This window comes from Procambarus clarkii, chromosome 50 (genome assembly GCF_040958095.1).
Source record: "Procambarus clarkii isolate CNS0578487 chromosome 50, FALCON_Pclarkii_2.0, whole genome shotgun sequence".
Taxonomy (NCBI): Eukaryota; Metazoa; Arthropoda; class Malacostraca; order Decapoda; family Cambaridae; genus Procambarus; species Procambarus clarkii.
In genome coordinates, this window is record NC_091199.1 from 16,868,442 (window position 1) to 16,892,778 (window position 24,337).

General features: G+C 50.2%; 1 long non-coding RNA gene across 1 annotated transcript in view; it reads right to left on the reverse strand.

The window, feature by feature from the left end:
• The window catches only part of LOC123772783 (uncharacterized), a 117,611-nt gene that overhangs the window by 43,427 nt on the left and 49,847 nt on the right, over positions 1-24,337 (reverse strand). The window contains exon 2 of the long non-coding RNA XR_006774709.2: positions 18,622-18,694. This is a non-coding gene — a long non-coding RNA (uncharacterized lncRNA). The remainder of the gene's footprint in view (positions 1-18,621; positions 18,695-24,337) is intronic.

Consider the following 24,337-nt stretch of genomic DNA (forward strand, 5'->3'; position numbering starts at 1 on the left):
GGGGGAGGAGCAGAAACAGGGGAGCACACCTCAGCAAGGGCAGCAACCGAGAGAGAAGGCCGGAACAGGTGGTTCGACCACCGAAATGGGAGGGGACGCAGTGATAGAGTCGGAGTCAGAGGCTGGGGAAGAAAGTGACGCCTTCTTACCTGCCAGTGAATAAGGAGGAGAGGTGTCAGGCTTACGTTTTTTACTTAAAGAGACAGGTGTGCCAGCAGCAACATACTGGGCGACAGCCTACATAGTCTCAACAGGAGAACGGGAGCAACCAACATGAAGAGTGCTGGGAGGATGATGGATAACAGTCTGGACAGAAAGGCGGTGTTGAGCGCCAAGAGACAGAAGGGGAGAGTTGGGAAGAAGGATCGAGAGGAGATGGGAAAGAAGACACAGGAGACACGGCAGACTGGGAAAGAAGGAGGGAAACACCAGATGGAGAACCATAAGGAGGACCCCGTGGTTCAGAACGGAAAGGAGCAGGGGAGGAGTCGGTGAGCAAGTCCGGGTCCAAGGCCTGGAAACGGTTGTGAGACTGAGAAAGGAGGGAAGGGCAAGGAGCGGTAGATTCCCTCTCCTAAACTTATTACAAAGTCTAGGAGAAGGAATGTACTCCTGAACAGAGCACCGGGCACCAGGAAGAATTACAGAAGGCAGAAGGGTTCTGCTATCAAAAGTGATCTTCACAATTCGAAGAGGCTGATGGCGACGATCACGAGGGGGCCGAGTGAATGTATCAACCTGGAGGACAGAATGGCCTTGGGCTTCAGGGATATGTTTAATATCCTCGTGGCAGTCTTTCAGGTCCCTAACACCAGTCGTAACATGATGTGGAAGGAGAACAGTGTCAATACTGGCCTTTAACCGGGCATTTTTGGAAACCCTAACAGGGGTCTCCCCAATACTGGACAATGTGGCTAAGTGGGGCAGCTGCATCCTGAGGAGCGGCAATGACACGTGTACCAAATTGGGTGGGGTTAAACGTAATAGAGGCATCCACCGAATCAATAAGTTGTTTATGGAGACAGAAATTGTCAGGGAGAGAAGAATCTATATGAGTGAGATCAAAGTACTTAGTTCATGTAGCTGGACCCAACACGGTGTTGAACGTATTAGCACTGAAGGGATCATGCGAGGGCGTCTGTTGGGGAGTCGCCGCTGAGCACCTCCAGTGGGGTGGGAGTGGGGGGGGGGGGGGTTAAAAGGTGGAGTTTGTCACATTGAGAGAAGTAGCTGCTCCAGGTGATGAGGTAGTCACCACTGGGGGCTTGGAACTCATCCCGATCACAGAGGAGGGCAGGAAGCCGAGGGGGGGGGGGGGTTAGTCATTAGGGTCAAATGAGTAGCTTGGAATAGGCCCAATGTAGCGGGGGGCTCTGTAGACTCTCTACAGAGTGTTCCATCACAGTCTGACTCGGGGATTTGGCCGCCCACCCCACAAGCCTGGGAAGTTACAAGAGGATCAATTTGCGGCATAGAAACGAGGAGGTAATAATTTAATTCACGAATGAGCGCCCATACCCACCAAGGAGCCACAATTAGAGGATAGGGCACCCAACAAGAGACAAGACAGGGGCCCCCCACGGGTGCATCATGAGTATACGCCGCACAATCGCCATCTTAAGAATCGTCAGTCTATCGAGATCTGGTTCAGCAATGAAGGCGAGGATTGACAATAAAAGCGTCCCCTCCCTGGCAACGTCGGGTACCACAGTTCTATGGGTGAGAGAGTCTGCCTCCCCAAACACCCAGGCGTCAAAACAGATGTCCGAAAGAATAATCAAGAATGGCAAAAGGTCGGCGGGAAAGACAATGAGAAAGGAGAAGAGGGGGGGAGAAAAATTAAACTTAAGGAAGAGGAAATAGTAACCAGCATAATTAGTGAAGACGGCAGCAGGAGCATAAGGCCACAAAAGGACAGAGGACCGTCCCCAGGGAGCATCACACTCCGGCAGCTGTCTACCAAGCCCCCCTCTCAACAACACCAGGCTAGAAACAGAGGGGGTGATATCCCCAGAGTCAGACTAAATACGTGCAAACATTCCATGCAAATATAAGGGCCAAGTCTTTGGAACTCACTCCCTGATGAAATAAAAATTGTCCAGCCTATACCCTGTTCAGAAGTAAAACCAAAAAGTACCTAATATCCTCCTCATAGTTTCCTACCTTGTGCTTCAAACTCACACTGTATCTAGTACTACCCACTTCCCCAATATTAGTACTTAAAACTAATTAAGTACTTAATCTTTACCAGTGTAATTACCTCTGTGAGTTTATATTGTGATATAAAACCTTGCTATAATGTACCTTTTTCACGTTACCTGATATGTTAGGTTAAGGACCTGCCCCGTAACGCAATGCGAGTTAGGGGCTTTACAAGAATGTAAAAATAACAGTCTTATGTAATCTCACCAACCCATTGTACCTTCTTGTGAATAAAATATTATTATTATTATTATTATTATTATTAGAGTTTTGAGTTCAGATATGAAGGGAAGGCAGAGCACAGAGGTACGTGTGATGGAAACAGGTTTGTGATGAAAGAAGTTTCGTTTAGCTTGAGAATATTGCACAGTTGATAAAATGTAAGAGGTAAACAAGGCTTAGTTTCTTTCTGTTTAGTGTACACAGAAATTACATTAAGGTGATGTATCAGTGAGAAAATCAGTAGAAGCCATGAAAGGGACTCGAATCTGTGCTCTGGGTGCTCCCAAGCACCCAGAGCACAGGTTCGTGCCCAAGCCTTATACCAATATGAGTCGAGTATAAGAGCCGACGCGACAAGACCTGTAACACCATAAAGGTGTTTTGGGTGTGTTTTGTGTTTAATATGTACATAGTACATGATGACAGTGCTGACGAAGCTGCAAAACTTGCAACTAAGAGAAAAAGTGTAGACATTTACATACCACAGAGTATTTTCAAGAGGAAACTAGATTTATTCCTTCAAGGAGTGCCGGACCAACCGGGCTGTGGTGGGTATGTGGGCCTGCGGGCCGCTCCAAGCAACAGCCTGGTGGACCAAACTCTCACAAGTCGAGCCTGGCCTCGGGCCGGGCTTGGGGAGTAGAAGAACTCCCAGAACCCCATCAACCAGGTATCAACCAGAGTCTATCACAGATTTAGAAAGTAATTAGTGTTACGGCCCTCTCGGGACGCAACGGGGTTCTTACTCTGATGTAGTTAGAGGAAGATATATATCCGGCCCCAAGCCAGTAGAGGCTATCAAGGGATGCGATCCGTGACGCAAGTAACTTAAAGGGAGTAGGGAAAGAAAGGTAAGAACTTAATATAATATAATATAACCATCACCATTTAAATATATAAAAGTAAAACGTACACAAGGGGGAGGGGTATTAACACTTTACAAAGGGGATCAACACTGTAGTCTTCTGCTGGAGACTATGGATCCTCGAAGCTAGGTGCTGAGTCCGCGGTGCTTTCTTCGTGGCCTCAAGACGTGTCCTCTGAGAACGCCGAGCCTACCCTGGCCACAGGTCAGCCACAACACAGGTCCACTGGGGGCACCGTCGTGGAGGCCGTCAACCACACGTCCAGCAGGTCTGCTGGCAGGTACTGAGCCACCAAGGCTGGTACGGCCACTCCACGAACGATATAAGGGGTACGCCCTAGACAGGAGTCTCGTGTGATATCACCAATCACCCTCCTGTCCTCAATACCCCAGTGGATTATCGTCTCCAACCGTCGGTCCCGGGTAAATCCTTCCACTGCCACTCCACTGGCAGGCTTAACACACCACAGTGTTCTTCCGGGGGGACGACGTCACGACAGCTGCAGCAAACTTCACTGTATGGAGACTGGCTGCCTCGGGTAGACTGACTCCACCTTCAACACAGTGGTCCCAGGTCGGTTCTGTAAGCAGACACGTCATTAATAACCGGGACACTAATACACCACACTCACAGGCTCAGATACAAACGCCCGACATATCCACTCCATAGATGGCGTTGTAGTCTGAGCACCACCTCACCAGAGGTCAGCGGCGGCGGTGTTGAGCGCTGAACCAGACTGGAAACTGGTCCTCGAGTCCAGTACACGCTGTCCTCACTAGGTGTCGTCGTTCGTTTGGCGGGGGTTTCGGGAGCTGACCCACAGATGGCGTGTTTGTCACTGCTCCAGGCTCGAACGCTGGATCCGGGTTCGTAACAATTAGAAACAGAGCAATGCAGAAGATGTACAGTGACCACAACACAGCAGTTGCAACATCAGGATCCACGGGTTGGTACAAGAGTTCAACCAACTACGAACTACTTAGTTTGATGAAAGGGAACAGTAGAGCAACAGAAGTACACTTACATCGCATCAAGCTTGGATACCCATGTGCATGGGAGATATGCTTACAGGTTCCAGAAGATGAGAGGAAATGTCAACACTGTGGAGACCGACAGACCACTGGAACATTATCTAACACAGTGCACAGTTACAACCACAACAGACCACTGGAACATTATCTAACACAGTGCACAGTTACAACCACAACAGACCGCTGGAACATTATCTAACACAGTGCACAGTTACAACCACAACAGACCACTGGAACATTATCTAACACAGTGCACAGTTACAACCACAACAGACCACTGGAACATTATCTAACACAGTGCACAGTTACAACCACAACAGACCACTGGAACATTATCTAACACAGTGCACAGTTACAACCACAACAGACCACTGGAACATTATCTAACACAGTGCACAGTTACAACCACAACAGACCACTGGAACATTATCTAACACAGTGCACAGTTACAACCACAACAGACCACTGGAACATTATCTAACACAGTGCACAGTTACAACCACAACAGACCACTGGATCATTATATAACACAGTGCACAGTTACAAATCCATTAATATATCAACTTAGATTCAACAGAGCAGAAGTTGTTAAACACATATGGCAAAATCTTACTGAAGCGACCATACGAGTCATAAATACTCATACTCCGCCCAATTAAAACAGAAACAAGCAACACTTAGTGGGCCAGCCAGAGGCTTAGGGCCCGCCCAGTGGGCCAGCCAGAGGCTTAGAGCCCGCGCAGTGGGCCAGCCAGAGGCTTAGGGCCCGCGCAGTGGGCCAGCCAGAGGCTTAGGGCCCGCCCAGTGGGCCAGCCAGAGGCTTAGAGCCCGCGCAGTGGGCCAGCCAGAGGCTTAGGGCCCGCGCAGTGGGCCAGCCAGAGGCTTAGGGCCCGCCCAGTGGGCCAGCCAGAGGCTTAGGGCCCGCGCAGTGGGCCAGCCAGAGGCTTAGGGCCCGCGCAGTGGGCCAGCCAGAGGCTTAGGGCCCGCCCAGTGGGCCAGCCAGAGGCTTAGGGCCCGCGCAGTGGGCCAGCCAGAGGCTTAGGGCCCGCCCAGTGGGCCAGCCAGAGGCTTAGGGCCCGCGCAGTGGGCCAGCCAGAGGCTTAGGGCCCGCGCAGGAATATCCCTGCAAAAAAAAACAAAAAAATATATATTGTACATGAGTCAGTCATTCAAGATTTTGAGAGGCGTCAGGGTGTGTGACCCATACTCACACCTAGAGTGTTAATGACCACAAACTGACCAGTGGTCAGGTTGTATGACTTGATCTTGCTTCTGCTAAGCTAATAATTGCAGCCAGGTAGCCGGGTCTGTATTTCAAACAAGCCGCCGGTTAAGGCATGGCTTGGTAGATGGCCTGGGACTATCTACTTAGTAGGCAGAGTTAGCTCCCAGATTCGCAATAAATAACCAGAGAACTGTACATACGAGAGCATAGCATAGCACAGCATGAGCAGATTGCAGAGCATCAGCAGACAGCAGCCGAGACAAGCTTTCGGCTGGACGGAGGGGGGGGGGGGCTTTGCCTGTCAACTGTAAACCTCACCCCCCCCCCCCTCACTCTATCCAGAATAGGCTCAGACCTGGGTGAGTGAATGTTAAGGTGACTTAGTTCGTGTTTCCCAAACTTAGGTGTTGTGTGATTATGAGGGGCAGACAGCCGTGGTGCCCTCAAGGTCTTGTGTGGTGACTCACCTTCTTCATTAATCTGGACATAGTGAACTTTAAGTTCAATTGCTTGAATTATGATACTTATCATATTAAATAAATACTTGATTCACTTACTTTTTATTCTAACTTTAATTGTGTTCCCTAGATCTTGGAGTTCCTGATATATTGCAAACTAAAGTGTAGAGTACTCTTGAGATTATTGACTTAAAGAATCTTGCATGGAACAAAATAAATGATTCCAGTTGACACATGCTAAAAACATCTTTGATAATTTTGTGATATAGACAAGTTCCATTCTTTGTCTTGAATGTAATGAACTACAATGGATGGCGGCAGCCCTTTCTTTCTTTTTCTCCCTCTACTTCTACTCTTCTATCATTTTCTATTTTTTTTTTTTTTGAGATATATACAAGAGTTGTTACATTCTTGTACAGCCACTAGTACGCGTAGCGTTTCGGGCAAGTCCTTAATCCTATGGTCCCTGGAATACGATCCCCTGCCGCGAAGAATCGTTTTTTCATCCAAGTACACATTTTACTGTTGCGTTAAACAGAGGCTACAGTTAAGGAATTGCGCCCAGTAAATCCTCCCCGGCCAGGATACGAACCCATGACATGGCGCTCGCGGAACGCCAGGCGAGTGTCTTACCACTACACCACGGAGACTGTTATATCGGAGATTCTTCTCTCCCTCCGCCTCTCTTCAAACTTTCCCTTTCACCTGACCACTCCTCGCTACTCCCAGACTCCTCCCACCTACTCCTCCCTCCTCTCTCCCTCCCTCACCACAAACCCTCACTCATTACCTCACTAGTCATTTCTTTCCGGTTATCTCCATTATATTTTTTGTTCATTTCCACCCCCCCCCCCCCCCCCCAAGTTACAGACCGCGTCTGTGAAGTGTTTCAAATTAGTGTTGGAAACTAGTGTTTCCATCACTATTAGCACTGTGTTCTGCCTTCTCTTCGTATCTGAACTCAATACTCTCACTAATACCTTTCGTGCTCTAGACATAAAGCTCGCCTTTCGACTAACTAACAATCTTGTTAGCAATCTGGTTCACACTGCTCCTCCTGCTTCTAATGCTGCTGGTGTCTACTCTATTTCCTGTTCGTCTTATCCTCTCCAATACTTTGGTGAAACTGGCCGTACACTTATTGACAGACTTAAGGAAACACTAAAGAAGTGTTAAGTCTGCAGACACAAACAATGCTCTCTTCTGTCACGTGAGGGACTCTAATCATCCTATTGATTGGTCTTTATCTAAAATAATCTTTCCTGCCTCTACTCCTCACAGACGCCGTCTTGTCGACTCAGCTCTGATACCCAACATGAACCAGAGTCCTGGCTTTGTTGCTCTAGACTCTTCCCTTTCACAGTCTATACTCAAAAGTTCTAACCTTCTTAACAATAGTGACCTGGTTTAAGCCTTTGACAAGAAGGTTAGAGCCTTTGAGTATGTACTGTGCAAGGGAAGGGTCAGTATGTACTGTGCAAGGGAAGGGTCAGTATGTACTGTGCAAGGGCAGGGTCAATAGCAACAAAAATCAACTAACAAACGAGACCTGACTTAAGCGTCCTTACCCTTCTCTTATTCCCATTCTACATTCTTCCCATTATTACACTCATCCCATTCGCATCCTATTCTTACCTATCGCTATACCCCTAGGAATTACCTTCTTCTCTTATCTGTTCCTCACCTTATACCTTATCTCTTTCTGGAAATAACATTCTACTCTGACCTGCTCGTCACCTCACTCTCTTTTTATTTATCGGCCAATACCTTCCTCTCAAGGAGCCGGTGGCTGAGCGGACACAACACTGGACGCGTGATCCTGTGGTCCTGGGTTCGATCCCAGGCGCCGGCGAGAAACAATGGGCAGAGTTTCTTTCACCCTATGCCCCCTGTTACCTAGCAGTAAAATAGGTACCTGGGTATTAGTCAGCTGTCACAGGCTGTTTCCTGGGGGTAGAGGCCTGGTCGAGGACCGGGCCGCGGGGACACTAAAAGCCCCGAAATCATCTCAAGATAACCGCCCACACTTCCTGACACCCAGCGGCACCTCAGGGTGTTCCACCGCCCAACACCACATTTACTCCAAACATTTACCTCAAGCGGGCTATTCATGCCCGTGCCCCCTCTCGTGGTGGCTTAGTCATGAGCAACCTGTCCTCTTAAAAAGAACGTCGCTTTTGGCCGTTTGTCCGTATGGCCGAATTTGGACGTAATTTGAAAATGAAAAAAATATGAAAATAAATTTGGGATTTTTTTTTCAACACCAGTAAGTTAAGGGTCCTCTGATAGGTTAAGTGGGCAGGAAATTCTCATAAAGTTTCAAAACGTTATGAAAAACGTTAATTTAAAGTGTCCTCTTATAACCTCTGCGCCAGACGACTCAAACAGAAAACGGAACAGAACGTCACTTTTGTGAGTCGATTTCATTTCAAATTACGTCCAAATTTAGCCATAGCGCCGCGCATACCAGCGAAAAGTGACGTTATTTTTAAGAGGACGGGTTGCCTCATCAGCCCGTCACTCCTCTCTCACCTAACACACACGTCTTCTTGAATATTTTAGTTTTGTTTTATTATTTTTATAAAACTGTAATATCAATATAGGTATAGGTTCAGTACTAATCAGTAATATCAGTAATCAGTAATATTCAGTAATATCTTAACATACTAAGAAGGTTAGGTTAGGTTAGGTTAGGTTAGGTTGTGGTTTTCTATTCAGCATTTCAAGGTAAACTCATATATTCACAATAAATTAGTATGTCACATATGCACATATTCATAAGCAAGATATTAACTATAAGGAAGTGAGTGAACGGGTTCCATCTTGGTAATGGTCCGGGACCCACCTACACGTCGTCGTCTCTCTTGGTTTGTGATGTGTCGTTTGGTCATCATATCTTCAGCCACGTTATTGTGACTCATCGTCTGCACCAATACTGATCAACACTCACCAAGCGTCACCAACACTCACCAAGCGTCACCAACACTCACCAAGCGTCACCAACACTCACCAAGCGTCACCAACACTCACCAAGCGTCACCAACACTCACCAAGCGTCACTAACACTCACCAAGCGTCACCAACACTCACCAAGCGTCACCAACACTCATCAAGCGTCACCAACACTCACCAAGCCGCAACAACACTCACCAAGCGTCACCAACACTCACCAAGCGTCACCAACACTCACCAAGCGTCACCAACACTCACCAAGCGTCACCAACACTCACCAAGCGTCACCAACACTCACCAAGCGTCACCAACACTCACCAAGCGTCACCAACACTCATCAAGCGTCACCAAGCGTCACCAACACTCATCAAGCGTCACCAACACTCACCAAGCGTCACCAACACTCACCAAGCGTCACCAACACTCACCAAGCGTCACCAAGCGTCACCAACACTCACCAAGCGTCACCAACACTCACCAAGCGTCACCAACACTCACCAAGCGTTACCAACAGTCATCAAGCGTCACCAACACCGCACCAACACTCACCAAGCGTCACCAACACTCACCAAGCGTCACCAACACTCACCAAGCGTCACCAACAGTCACCAAGCGTCACCAACACTCACCAAGCGTCACCAACACTCATCAAGCGTCACCAACACTCACCAAGCGTCACCAACACTCATCAAGCGTCACCAACACTCACCAAGCGTCACCAACACTCACCAAGCGTCACCAACACTCACCAAGCGTCACCAACACTCACCAAGCGTCACCAACACTCACCAAGCGTCACCAACACTCACCAAGTGTTACCAACAGTCATCAAGCGTCACCAAGACCGCACCAACACTCACCAAGCGTCACCAACACTCACCAAGCGTCACCAACACTCACCAAGCGTCATCAACAGTCACCAAGCGTCACCAACACTCACCAAGCGTCACCAACACCGCACCAACACTCCCCAAGCGTCACCAACACCACACCAACACTCACCAAGCGTCACCAACATCATACCAACACTCACCAAGCGTCACCAACACCACACCAACACTCACCAAGCGTCACCAACACCACACCAACACTCATCAAGCGTCACCAACACTCACCAAGCGTCACCAACACTCATCAAGCGTCACCAACACTCACCAAGCGTCACCAACACTCACCAAGCGTCACCAACACCACACCAACACACACCAAGCGTCATCAACACTCACCAAGCGTCACCAACACCACATCAACACTCACCAAGCGTCACCAACACTCACCAAGCGTCACCAACACTCACCAAGCGTCACCAACACTCACCAAGCGTCACCAACACTCATCAAGCGTCACCAACACTCACCAAGCGTCACCAACGCTCACCAAGCCGCAACAACACTCACCAAGCGTCACCAACACTCACCAAGCGTCACCAACACTCACCAAGCGTCACCAACACTCACCAAGCGTCACCAAGCGTCACCAACACTCACCAAGCGTCACCAACACTCACCAAGCGTCACCAACACTCACCAAGCGTCACCAAGCGTCACCAACACTCACCAAGCGTCACCAACACTCACCAAGCCGCAACAACACTCACCAAGCGTCACCAACACTCACCAAGCGTTCCAACACTCACCAAGCGTCACCAACACTCACCAAGCGTTCCAACACTCACCAAGCGTCACCAACACTCACCAAGCGTTCCAACACTCACCAAGCGTCACCAACACTCATCAAGCGTCACCAACACTCACCAAGCGTCACCAACACTCACCAAGCGTCACCAACACTCACCAAGCGTCACCAACACTCACCAAGCGTCACCAACACTCACGTAGCCGCAACAACACTCACCAAGCGTCACCAACACTCACCAAACGTCACCAACACTCACCAAGCGTCACCAACACTCACCAAGCGTCACCAACACTCACCAAGCGTTACCAACACGCACCAAGCGCCACCAACACTCACCAAGCGTCACCAACACTCACCAAGCGTCACCAACAATCACCAAGCGTCACCAACACCGCACCAAGCGTCACCAACACTCACCAAGCGTCACCAACACTCACCAAGCGTCACCAACACTCACCAAGCGTCACCAACACTCACCAAGCGTCACCAACACTCACCAAGCGTCACCAACACTTACCAAGCGTCACCAAGCGTCACCAACACTCATCAAGCGTCACCAACACTCACCAAGCGTCACCAACACTCATCAAGCGTCACCAACACTCACCAAGCGTCACCAACACTCACCAAGCGTCACCAACACTCACCAAGCGTCACCAAGCGTCACCAACACTCACCAAGCGTCACCAACACTCACCAAGCGTCACCAACACTCACCAAGCGTTACCAACAGTCACCAAGCGTCACCAACACCGCACCAACACACCCCAAGCGTCACCAACACTCACCAAGCGTCACCAACACTCACCAAGCGTCACCAACACTCACCAAGCGTCACCAACACTCACCAAGCGTCACCAACAGTCATCAAGCGTCACCAACACTCACCAAGCGTCACCAACACAGCACCAACACTCACCAAGCGTCACCAACACTCACCAAGCGTCACCAACACCACACCAACACTCATGAAGCGTCACCAACACTCACCAAGCGTCACCAACACTCATCAAGGGTCACCAACACTCACCAAGCGTCACCAACACTCACCAAGCGTCACCAACACAACACCAACACACACCGAGCGTCACCAACACCACACCAACACTCACCAAGCGTCATCAACACTCACCAAGCGTCACTAACACCATACCAACACTCACCAAGCGTCACCAACACCACACCAACACACACCAAGCGTCACCAACACCACACCAACACACACCAAGCGTCACCAACACCACACCAACACTCACCAAGCGTCACCAACACTAACCAAGCGTCACCAACACTCACCAAGCGTCACCAACACCACACCAACACTCACCAAGCGTCACCAACACTCACAAAGCGTCACCAACACCACACCAACACTCACCAAGCGTCACCAACACCACACCAACACACACCAAGCGTCACCAACACCACACTAACACTCACCAAGCGTCACCAACACCGCACCAACACTCACCAAGCGTCACCAACACCACACCAACACTCATCAAGCGTCACCAACACCACACCAACACTCACCAAGTGTCAACAACACCACACTAACACTCACCAAGCGTCACCAACACCACACCAACACTCACCAAGCGTCACCAACACCACACTAACACTCACCAGGCGTCACCAACACCACACCAACACTCACCAAGCGTCACCAACACCACACTAACACTCACCAAGCGTCACCAACACCGCACCAACACTCACCAAGCGTCACCAACACCACACCAACACTCACCAAGCGTCAACAAAACCACACCAACACTCATCAAGCGTCACCAACACCACACTAACACTCACCAAGCGTCACCAACACTCACCAAGCGTCACCAACACCGCACCAACACTCACCAAGCGTCACCAAAACCGCACCAACACTCACCAAGCGTCACCAACACCGTACCAACACTCACCAAGCGTCACCAACACCACACCAACACACACCAAGCGTCACCAACACCACACCAACACTCACCAAGCGTCACCAACACTCACCAAGCGTCACCAACACTCACCAAGCGTCACCAACACTCACCAAGCGTCACCAACACCACACCAACACTCACCAAGCGTCACCAACACTCACTAAGCGTCACCAACACCACACCAACACTCACCAAGCGTCACCAACACCACACCAACACTCACCAAGCGTCACCAACACCACACCAACACTTACCAAGCGTCACCAACACCACACCAACACTCACCAAGCGTCACCAACACCGCACCAACACTCACCAAGACCACACCAACACTCATCAAGCGTCACCAACACCACACCAACACTCATCAAGCGTCACCAACACTCAGCAAGCGTCACCAACACCGCACCAACACTCACCAAACGTCACCAAAACCGCACCAACACTCACCAAGCGTCACCAACACTCACCAAGCGTCACCAACACTCACCAAGCGTCACCAACACCACACCAACACTCACCAAGCGTCACCAACACCACACCAACACTCACCAAGCGTCACCAACACCGCACCAACACTCACCAAGCGTCACCAACACCACACCAACACTCACCAACACTCACCAAGCGTCACCAACACTCACCAAGCATCACCAACACCACACCAACACTCACCAAGCGTCACCAACACCACACCAACCCTCACCAAGCGTCAACAACACCACACCAAGCGTCACCAACACTCACAAAGCGTCACCAACACTCACCAAGCGTCACCAACACTCAACAAGCGTCACCAACACTCACCAAGCGTCACCAACACTCACCAAGCGTCACCAACACAACACCAAAACTCACCAAGCGTCACTAACACCACACCAACACTCACCAAGCGTCACCAGTACCACACCAACACTCACGAAGCGTCACCAACACCACACCAACACTCACCAAGCGTCACCAACACCACACCAACACTCATCAAGAGTCACCAACACTAACCAAGCGTCACCAACACCGCACAAACACTCACCAAGCGTCACCTACACTCACCAAGCGTCACCAACACCACACCAACACTCACCAAGCGTCACCAACACCGCACCAACACTCACCAAGCGTCACCAACACTCACCAAGCGTCACCAACACCGCACGAACACTCACCAAGCGTCACCAACACCGCACCAACACTCACCAAGCGTCACCAACACCACACCAACACTCACCAAGCGTCACTAACACTCCCAAATCGTCACAAACACCGCATCAACACTCACCAAGCGTCACCAACACCACACCAACACTCACTAAGCGTCACAAACACCGCACCAACAGTCACCAAGCGTCACCAACACCACAGCAACACTCACCAAGCGTCACTAACACTCACCAAGCGTCACAAACACTCACCAAGCGTCAACAACACCACATCAACACTCACCAAGTGTCACCAACATTGATCAAGAGTCACCAACACTCACCAAGCGTCTCCAACACCGCACCAACACTCACCAAGCGTCACCAACACCGCACCAACACTCACCAAGCGTCACCAACACCGCACCAACACTCACCAAGCGTCACCAACACTCACCAAGCGTCACCAACACTCACCAAGTGTCACCAACACTCACAAAGCGTCACCAACACCACACCAACACTCTCCAGGCGTCACCAACACTCACCAACACTCACCAAGCATCGCCAACACTCACCAAGCGTCACCAACACCACACCAACACTCACCAAGTTTCACCAACACCACACTAACACTCACCAAGCGTCACCAACACTCACCAAACGTCACCAACACTCACCAAGCGTCACCAACACTCATCAAGCGTCACCAACACTCACCAAGCGTCACCAACACTCACCAAGCGTCACCAACACCAAACCAACACTCACCAAGCTTCACCAACACGCACCAAGCGTCACCAACACCACACCAACACTCATCAAGCTTCACCAACACTCACCAAGCGTCACCAACACTCACCAAGCGTCACCAACACCACACCAACACTCTCTAAGCGTCACCAACACTCACCAAGCGTCACCAACACCACACCAACACTCACCAAGCTTCACCAACACTCACCAAGCGTCACCAACACCACACCAACACTCACCAAGCGCCACCAACACTCACCAAGCGTCACCACCACTCACCAAGCGTCACCAAGCGTCACCAACACCGCACCAACACTCACCAAGCGTCACCAACACTCACCAAGCGTCACCAACACCACACCAACACTCACTAAGCGCCACCAACACTCACCAAGCGTCACCAACACCACACCAACACTCACCAAGCGTCACCAACACCGCACCAACACTCACCAAGCGTCACCAACACTCGCTAAGCGTCACCAAGCGTCACCAACACTCACCAAGCGTCACCAACACTCACCAAGCGTCACCAACACCGCACCAACACTCCCTAAGCGTCACCAACACTCACCAAGCGTCACCAACACTCACCAAGCGTCACCAACACTCACCAAGCGTCACCAACACCACACTAACACTCACCAAGCGTCACCAACACCACACCAACACTCACCAAGCGTCACCAACAGCACACCAACACTCGCCAACACTCACCAAGCGTCACCAACACTCACCAAGCATCACCAACACCACACCAACACTCACCAAGCGTCACCAACACCACACCAACACTCACCAAGCGTCAACAACACCACACCAAGCGTCACCAACACTCACCAAGCGTCACCAACACTCACCAAGCGTCACCAACACTCACCAAGCGTCACCAACACCACACCAAAACTCACCCAGCGTCATTAACACCACACCAACACCACACCAACACTCACGAAGCGTCACCAACACCACACCAACACTCACCAAGCGTCACCAACACCACACCAACACTCATCAAGAGACACCAACACTAACCAAGCGTCACCAACACCGCATAAACACTCACCAAGCGTCACCTACACTCACCAAGCGTCACCAACACAACACCAACACTCACCAAGCGTCACCAACTCCTCACCAACACTCACCAAGCGTCACCAACACTCACCAAGCGTCACCAACACTCACCAAGCGTCACCAACACCGCACCAACACTCACCAAGCGTCACCAACACTCACCAAGCGTCACCAACACCGCACCAACACTCACCAAGCGTCACCAACTCCGCACCAACACACACCAAGCGTCACCAACACTCACCAAGCGTCACCAACACCACACTAACACTCACCAAGCGTCACTAACACTCACCAATCGTCACAAACACCGCACCAACACTCACCAAGCGTCACCAACACCACACCAACACTCACTAACACTCACTAAGCGTCACAAACACCTCACCAACACTCACCAAGCGTCACCAACACCACACCAACACTCACCAAGCGTCACTAACACTCACCAAGCGTCACCAACACCACACCAACACTCACCAAGCGTCACTAACACTCACCAAGCGTCACCAACACCACACCAACACTCACCAAGCGTCACTAACACTCACCAAGCGTCACAAACACTCACCAAGCGTCACCAACACCACACCAACACTCACCAAGTGTCACCAACATTGATCAAGCGTCACCAACACTCACCAAGCGTCTCCAACACCGCACCAACACTCACCAAGCGTCACCAACACCGCACCAACACTCACCAAGCGTCACCAACACCGCACCAACACTCACCAAGCGTCACCAACACCGCACCAACACTCACCAAGCTTTGCCATCACCGCACCAACACTCACCAAGCGTCAGCAACACCGCACCAACACTCACCAAGCGTCACCAACACCGCACCAACACTCACCAAGGTTCACCAACACCGCACCAACACTCACCAAGCGTCACCAACACCGCACCAACACTCACCAAGCTTCACCAACACCACACCAGCACTCACCAAGCTTCACCAACACCGCACCAACACTCACCAAGCATCACAAACACTCACCAAACGTCACCAACACTCACAAAGCGTCACCAAGACCGCACCAACACTCACAAAGCGTCACCAACACCACACCAACACTCACCAAGCGTCACTAACACTCACCAAGCGTCACAAACACCGCACCAACACTCACCAAGCGTTACCAACACCGCACCAACACTCACCAAACGTCACCAACACTCACCAAGCGTCACCAACACCGCACCAACACTCACCAAGCGTCACCAATACCGCACCAACACTCACCAAGCGTCACCAACACCGCACCAACACTCACCAAGCGTCACCAACACTCACCAAGCGTCACCTACACCGCACCAACACTCACCAAGCGTCACCAACACTCACCAGGCGTCACCAACACCACACCAACACTCACCAAGCGTCACCAACACCGCACCAACACTCACCAATCGTCACCAACACCACACCAACACTCACCAAGCGTCACCAACACCGCACCAACACTCACCAAGCGTCACCAACACCGCACCAACACTCACCAAGCGTCACCAACTCTCACCAAGCGTCACCAACCCTCACCAAGCGTCACCAACACCGCACCAACACTCACAAAGCGTCACCAACACCACACCAACACTCACCAAGCGTCACTAACACTCACCAAGCGTCACAAACACCGCACCAACACTCGCCAAGCGTCGCCAACACCACACCAACACTCAATAAGCGTCACTAACACTCACCAAGCGTCACAAACACCGCACCAACACTCACCAAGCGTCACCAACACCACACCAACACTCACCAAGCGTCACCAAAACCACACCAACACTCACAAAGCGTCACCAACACCTCACCAACGCTCACCAAGAGTCACCAACACCGCACCAACACTCACCAAGTGTCACCAACATTCATCAAGCGTCACCAACACTCACCAAGCGTCACCAACACTCACCAAGCGTCACCAACACAACACCAACACTCACCAAGCGTCACCAACACCGCACCAACACTCACAAAGCGTCACCAACACCGCACCAACACTCACCAAGCGTCACCAACACCGCACCAACACTCACAAAGCGTCACCAACACCGCACCAACACTCACCAAGGGTCACCAACACCCCACCAACACTCACCAATTGTCACCAATATTAATCAAGCGTCACCAACACTCACAAAGCGTCACCAACACTCACCTAGCGTCACCAACACCGCACCAACACTCACCAAGCGTCACCAACACTCACCAAGCGTCACCAACACCGCACCAACACTCACCAAGCGTCACCAACACCGCACCAACACTCACCAAGCGTCACCAACACCGCACCAACACTCACCAAGCGTCACCAACACTGACCAACACTCACCAAGCGTCACCAACACCACACCAACACTCACCAAGCGTCACCAACACCGCACCAACACTCACCTAGCGTCACCAACACCGCACCAACACTCACCTAGCGTCACCAACACCGCACCAACACTCACCAAGCGTCACCAACACCGCACCAACACTCACCAAGCGTCACCAACACTGACCAACACTCACCAAGCGTCACCAACACCACACCAACACTCACAAAGCGTCACCAACACCGCACCAACACTCACCTAGCGTCACCAACACCGCACCAACACTCACCTAGCGTCACCAACACCGCACCAACACTCACCAAGCGTCACCAACACCGCACCAACACTCACCAAGCGTCACCAACACTGACCTACACTCACCAAGCGTCACCAACACCGCACCAACACTAACCAAGCGTCACCAACACCGCACCAACACTCACCAAGCGTCACCAACACCGCACCAACACTCACCAAGCGTCACCAACACCGCACCAACACTCACCAAGCGTCACCAACACCGCACCAACACTAACCAAGCGTCACCAACACCGCACCAACACTAACCAAGCGTCACCAATACCACACCAACACTCACCAAGCGTCACCAACACCGCACCAACACTCACCAAGCGTCACCAACACCGCACCAACACTCACCAAGCGTCACCAACACCGCACCAACACTCACCAAGCGTCACCAACACCGCACCAACACTCACCAAGCGTCACCAACACCGCACCAACACTCACCAAGCGTCACCAACACCGCACCAACACTCACCAAGCGTCACCAACACCAGGAGGAACACAGCTGGTCGCTGCATCCCGTTTTCTTTGTCTGACTCAACAACCTCCTGTAAAACATAACATAATAATAATATTATCTTAGTTAAAATAATTCTTGGTGGGTTGAGCTGTAGCTCCCAAGCCCATTAAGTTGTGTCATACAATAACTGGTCTGTAGTCGTGTGGTGATGTGTGACCTGTATGTGAAGCTGTTGATGTCTGACCTGTATGTGAAGCTGTTGATGTCTGACCTGTATGTGAAGCTGATGATGTGTGACCTGTATGTGACGCTGGTGATGTGTGACCTGTATGTGAAGCTGTTGATGTCTGACCTGTATGTGAAGCTGTTGATGTCTGACCTGTATGTGAAGCTGTTGATGTCTGACCTGTATGTGAAGCTGATGATGTGTGACCTGTATGTGAAGCTGTTGATGTCTGACCTGTATGTGAAGCTGGTGATGTCTGACCTGTATGTGACGCTGGTGATGTGTGACCTGTATGTGAAGCTGGTGATGTGTGACCTGTATGTGAAGCTGGTGATGTGTGACCTGTATGTGAAGCTGGTGATGTGTGACCTGTATGTGAAGCTGGTGATGTGTGACCTGTATGTGAAGCTGGTGATGTCTGACCTGTATGTGAAGCTGGTGATGTGTGACCTGTATGTGAAGCTGGTGATGTCTGACCTGTATGTGACGCTGGTGATGTGTGACCTGTATGTGAAGCTGGTGATGTGTGACCTGTATGTGAAGCTGGTGATGTGTGACCTGTATGTGAAGCTGGTGATGTGTGACCCGTATGTGAAGCTGGTGATGTGTGACCTGTATGTGAAGCTGGTGATGTGTGACCTGTATGTGAAGCTGGTGATGTGTGACCTGTATGTGAAGCTGGTGATGTGTGACCTGTATGTGAAGCTGGTGATGTGTGACCTGTATGTGAAGCTGGTGATGTCTGACCTGTATGTGAAGCTGGTGATGTGTGACCTGTATGTGAAGCTGGTGATGTGTGACCTGTATGTGAAGCTGGTGATGTGTGACCTGTATGTGAAGCTGGTGATGTGTGACCTGTATGTGAAGCTGGTGATGTGTGACCTGTATGTGAAGCTGGTGATGTGTGACCTGTATGTGAAGCTGGTGATGTGTGACCTGTATGTGAAGCTGGTGATGTGTGACCTGTATGTGACGCTGGTGATGTGTGACCTGTATGTGAAGCTGGTGATGTGTGACCTGTATGTGAAGCTGGTGATGTGTGACCTGTATGTGAAGCTGGTGATGTGTGACCTGTATGTGAAGCTGGTGATGTGTGACCTGTATGTGAAGCTGGTGATGTGTGACCTGTATGTGAAGCTGGTGATGTGTGACCTGTATGTGAAGCTCGTGATGTGTGACCTGTATGTGAAGCTGGTGATGTGTGACCTGTATGTGAAGCTCGTGATGTGTGACCTGTATGTGAAGCTGTTGATGTGTGACCTGTATGTGACGCTGGTGATGTGTGACCTGTATGTGAAGCTGTTGATGTCTGACCTGTATGTGAAGCTGTTGATGTCTGACCTGTATGTGACGCTGGTGATGTCTGACCTGTATGTGAAGCTGTTGATGTCTGACCTGTATGTGAAGCTGGTGATGTCTGACCTGTATGTGAAGCTGATGATGTGTGACCTGTATGTGAAGCTGGTGATGTGTGACCTGTATGTGAAGCTGGTGATGTGTGACCTGTATGTCAAGCTGGTGATGTGTGACCTGTATGTGAAGCTGTTGATGTCTGACCTGTATGTGACGCTGGTGATGTCTGACCTGTATGTGAAGCTGTTGATGTCTGACCTGTATGTGAAGCTGGTGATGTCTGACCTGTATGTGAAGCTGATGATGTGTGACCTGTATGTGAAGCTGGTGATGTGTGACCTGTATGTGAAGCTGGTGATGTGTGACCTGTATGTCAAGCTGGTGATGTGTGACCTGTATGTCAAGCTGGTGATGTGTGACCTGTATGTGAGGCTGATGATGTGTGACCTGTATGTGAAGCTGGTGATGTGTGACCTGTATGTGAAGCTGGTGATGTGTGACCTGTATGTGACGCTGGTGATGTGTGACCTGTATGTGAAGCTGGTGATGTGTGACCTGTATGTGAAGCTGGTGATGTGTGACCTGTATGTGAAGCTGGTGATGTGTGACCTGTATGTGACGCTGGTGATGTGTGACCTGTATGTGAAGCTGTTGATGTCTGACCTGTATGTGAAGCTGGTGATGTGTGACCTGTATATGAAGCTGGTGATGTGTGACCTGTATGTGAAGCTGATGATGTGTGACCTGTATGTGAAGCTGTTGATGTGTGACCTGTATGTGAAGCTGGTGATGTGTGACCTGTATGTGAAGCTGGTGATTTGTGACCTGTATTTGAAGCTGGTGATGTGTGACCTGTATGTGAAGCTGGAGTTGTCTGACCTGTATGTGAAGCTGGTGATGTGTGACCTGTATGTGACGCTGGTGATGTGTGACCTGTATGTGACGCTGGTGATGTGTGACCTGTATGTGAAGCTGATGATGTGTGACCTGTATGTGAAGCTGGAGATGTGTGACCTGTATGTGAAGCTGGAGATGTGTGACCTGTATGTGACGCTGGTGATGTGTGACCTGTATGTGAAGCTGGTGATGTGTGATCTGTATGTAACGCTGGTGATGTGTGACCTGTATGTGACGCTGGTGATGTGTGACCTGCATGTGAAGCTGATGATGTGTGACCTGTATGTGAAGCTGGAGATGTGTGACCTGTATGTGAAGCTGGAGATGTGTGACCTGTATGTGAAGCTGGAGATGTGTGACCTGTATGTGAAGCTGGAGATGTGTGACCTGTATGTGACGCTGGAGATGTCTGACCTGTATGTGAAGCCGGAGATGTCTGACCTGTATGTGAAGCTGGTGATGTGTGACCTGTATGTGAAGCTGGAGATGTGTGACCTGTATGTGACGCTGGTGATGTGTGACCTGTATGTCAGACATCACCAGGTTTCATATATAGTGAAGCTTGTATGTGAAGCCTGGTCACTTGTATTGTATTCATATACTTGTATATATGCACAGTACAAGAGCTGTGTGTTGCACAGCTTCACATACAGGTCACACATCACCAGCTTCACATACAGGTCAAACATCACCAGCTTCACATACAGGTCACACATCACCAGCTTCACATACAGGTCACACATCACCAGCTTCACATACAGGTCAGACATCACCAGCTTCACATACAGGTCACACATCACCAGCTTCACATACAGGTCAGACATCACCAGCTTCACATACAGGTCACACATCACCAGCTTCACATACAGGTCAAACATCACCAGCTTCACATACAGGTCAGACATCACCAGCTTCACATACTGGTCAGACATCACCAGCTTCACATACAGGTCACACATCACCAGCTTCACATACAGGTCACACATCACCAGCTTCACATACAGGTCAGACATCACCAGCTTCACGTACAGGTCACACATCACCAGCTTCACATACAGGTCACACATCACCAGCTTCACATACAGGTCAAACATCACCAGCTTCACATACAGGTCAGACATCACCAGCTTCACATACAGGTCACACATCACCAGCTTCACATACAGGTCACACATCACCAGCTTCACATACAGGTCACACATCACCAGCTTCATATACAGGTCACACATCACCAGCTTCACATACAGGTCACACATCTCCAGCTTCACATACTGGTCACACATCACCAGCTTCACATACAGGTCAAACATCACCAGCTTCACATACAGGTCACACATCACCAGGCTTCACATACAGGTCACACATCACCAGCTTCACATACAGGTCACACATCACCAGCTTCACATACAGGTCACACATCACCAGCTTCACATACAGGTCACACATCACCAGCTTCACATTCAGGTCAAACATCACCAGATTCATATACAGGTCACACATCTCCAGCTACACATACAGGTCACACATCACCAGCTTCACATGGAGGTCACACATCACCAGCTTCACATACAGGTCACACATCACCAGCTTCACATACAGGTCACACATCACCAGCTTCACATACAGGTCAAACATCACCAGCTTCACATACGGGTCACACATCACCAGCTTCACATACAGGTCACACATCACCAGCTTCACATACAGGTCAGACATCACCAGCTTCACATACAGGTCACACATCACCAGCTTCACATACAGGTCAGACATCACCAGCTTCACATACAGGTCACACATCACCAGCTTCACATACAGGTCAAACATCACCAGCTTCACATACAGGTCAGACATCACCAGCTTCACATACTGGTCAGACATCACCAGCTTCACATACAGGTCACACATCACCAGCTTCACATACAGGTCACACATCACCAGCTTCACATACAGGTCAGACATCACCAGCTTCACGTACAGGTCACACATCACCAGCTTCACATACAGGTCACACATCACCAGCTTCACATACAGGTCAAACATCACCAGCTTCACATACAGGTCAGACATCACCAGCTTCACATACAGGTCACACATCACCAGCTTCACATACCCGTCACACATCACCAGCTTCACATACAGGTCACACATCACCAGCTTCATATACAGGTCACACATCACCAGCTTCACATACAGGTCACACATCTCCAGCTTCACATACAGGTCACACATCACCAACTTCACATACAGGTCAAACATCACCAGCTTCACATACAGGTCACACATCACCAGGCTTCACATACAGGTCACACATCACCAGCTTCACATACAGGTCACACATCACCAGCTTCACATACAGGTCACACATCACCAGCTTCACATACAGGTCACACATCACCAGCTTCACATACAGGTCAAACATCACCAGCTTCATATACAGGTCACACATCTCCAGCTACACATACAGGTCACACATCACCAGCTTCACATGGAGGTCACACATCACCAGCTTCACATACAGGTCACACATCACCAGCTTCACATACAGGTCACACATCACCAGCTTCACATACAGGTCAAACATCACCAGCTTCACATACAGGTCACACATCACCAGCTTCACATACAGGTCACACATCACCAGCTTCACATACAGGTCAAATATCACCAGCTTCACATACAGGTCACACATCACCAGCTTCACATACAGGTCACACATCACCAGCTTCACATACAGATCACACATCACCAGCTTCACATACAGGTCAAACATCACCAGCTTCACATACAGGTCACACATCACCAGCTTCACATACAGGTCACACATCACCAGCTTCACATACAGGTCAAACATCACCAGCTTCACATACAGGTCACACATCACCAGCTTCACATACAGGTCACACATCACCAGCTTCACATACAGGTCAAACATCACCAGCTTCACATACAGGTCACACATCACCAGCTTCACATACAGGTCACACATCACCAGCTTCACATACAGGTCAAACATCACCAGCTTCACATACAGGTCACACATCACCAGCTTCACATACAGGTCACACATCACCAGCTTCACATACAGGTCACACATCACCAGCTTCACATACAGGTCAAACATCACCAGCTTCACATACAGGTCACACATCACCAGCTTCACATACAGGTCACACATCACCAGCTTCACATACAGGTCACACATCACCAGCTTCACATACAGGTCACACATCACCAGCTTCACATACAGGTCACACA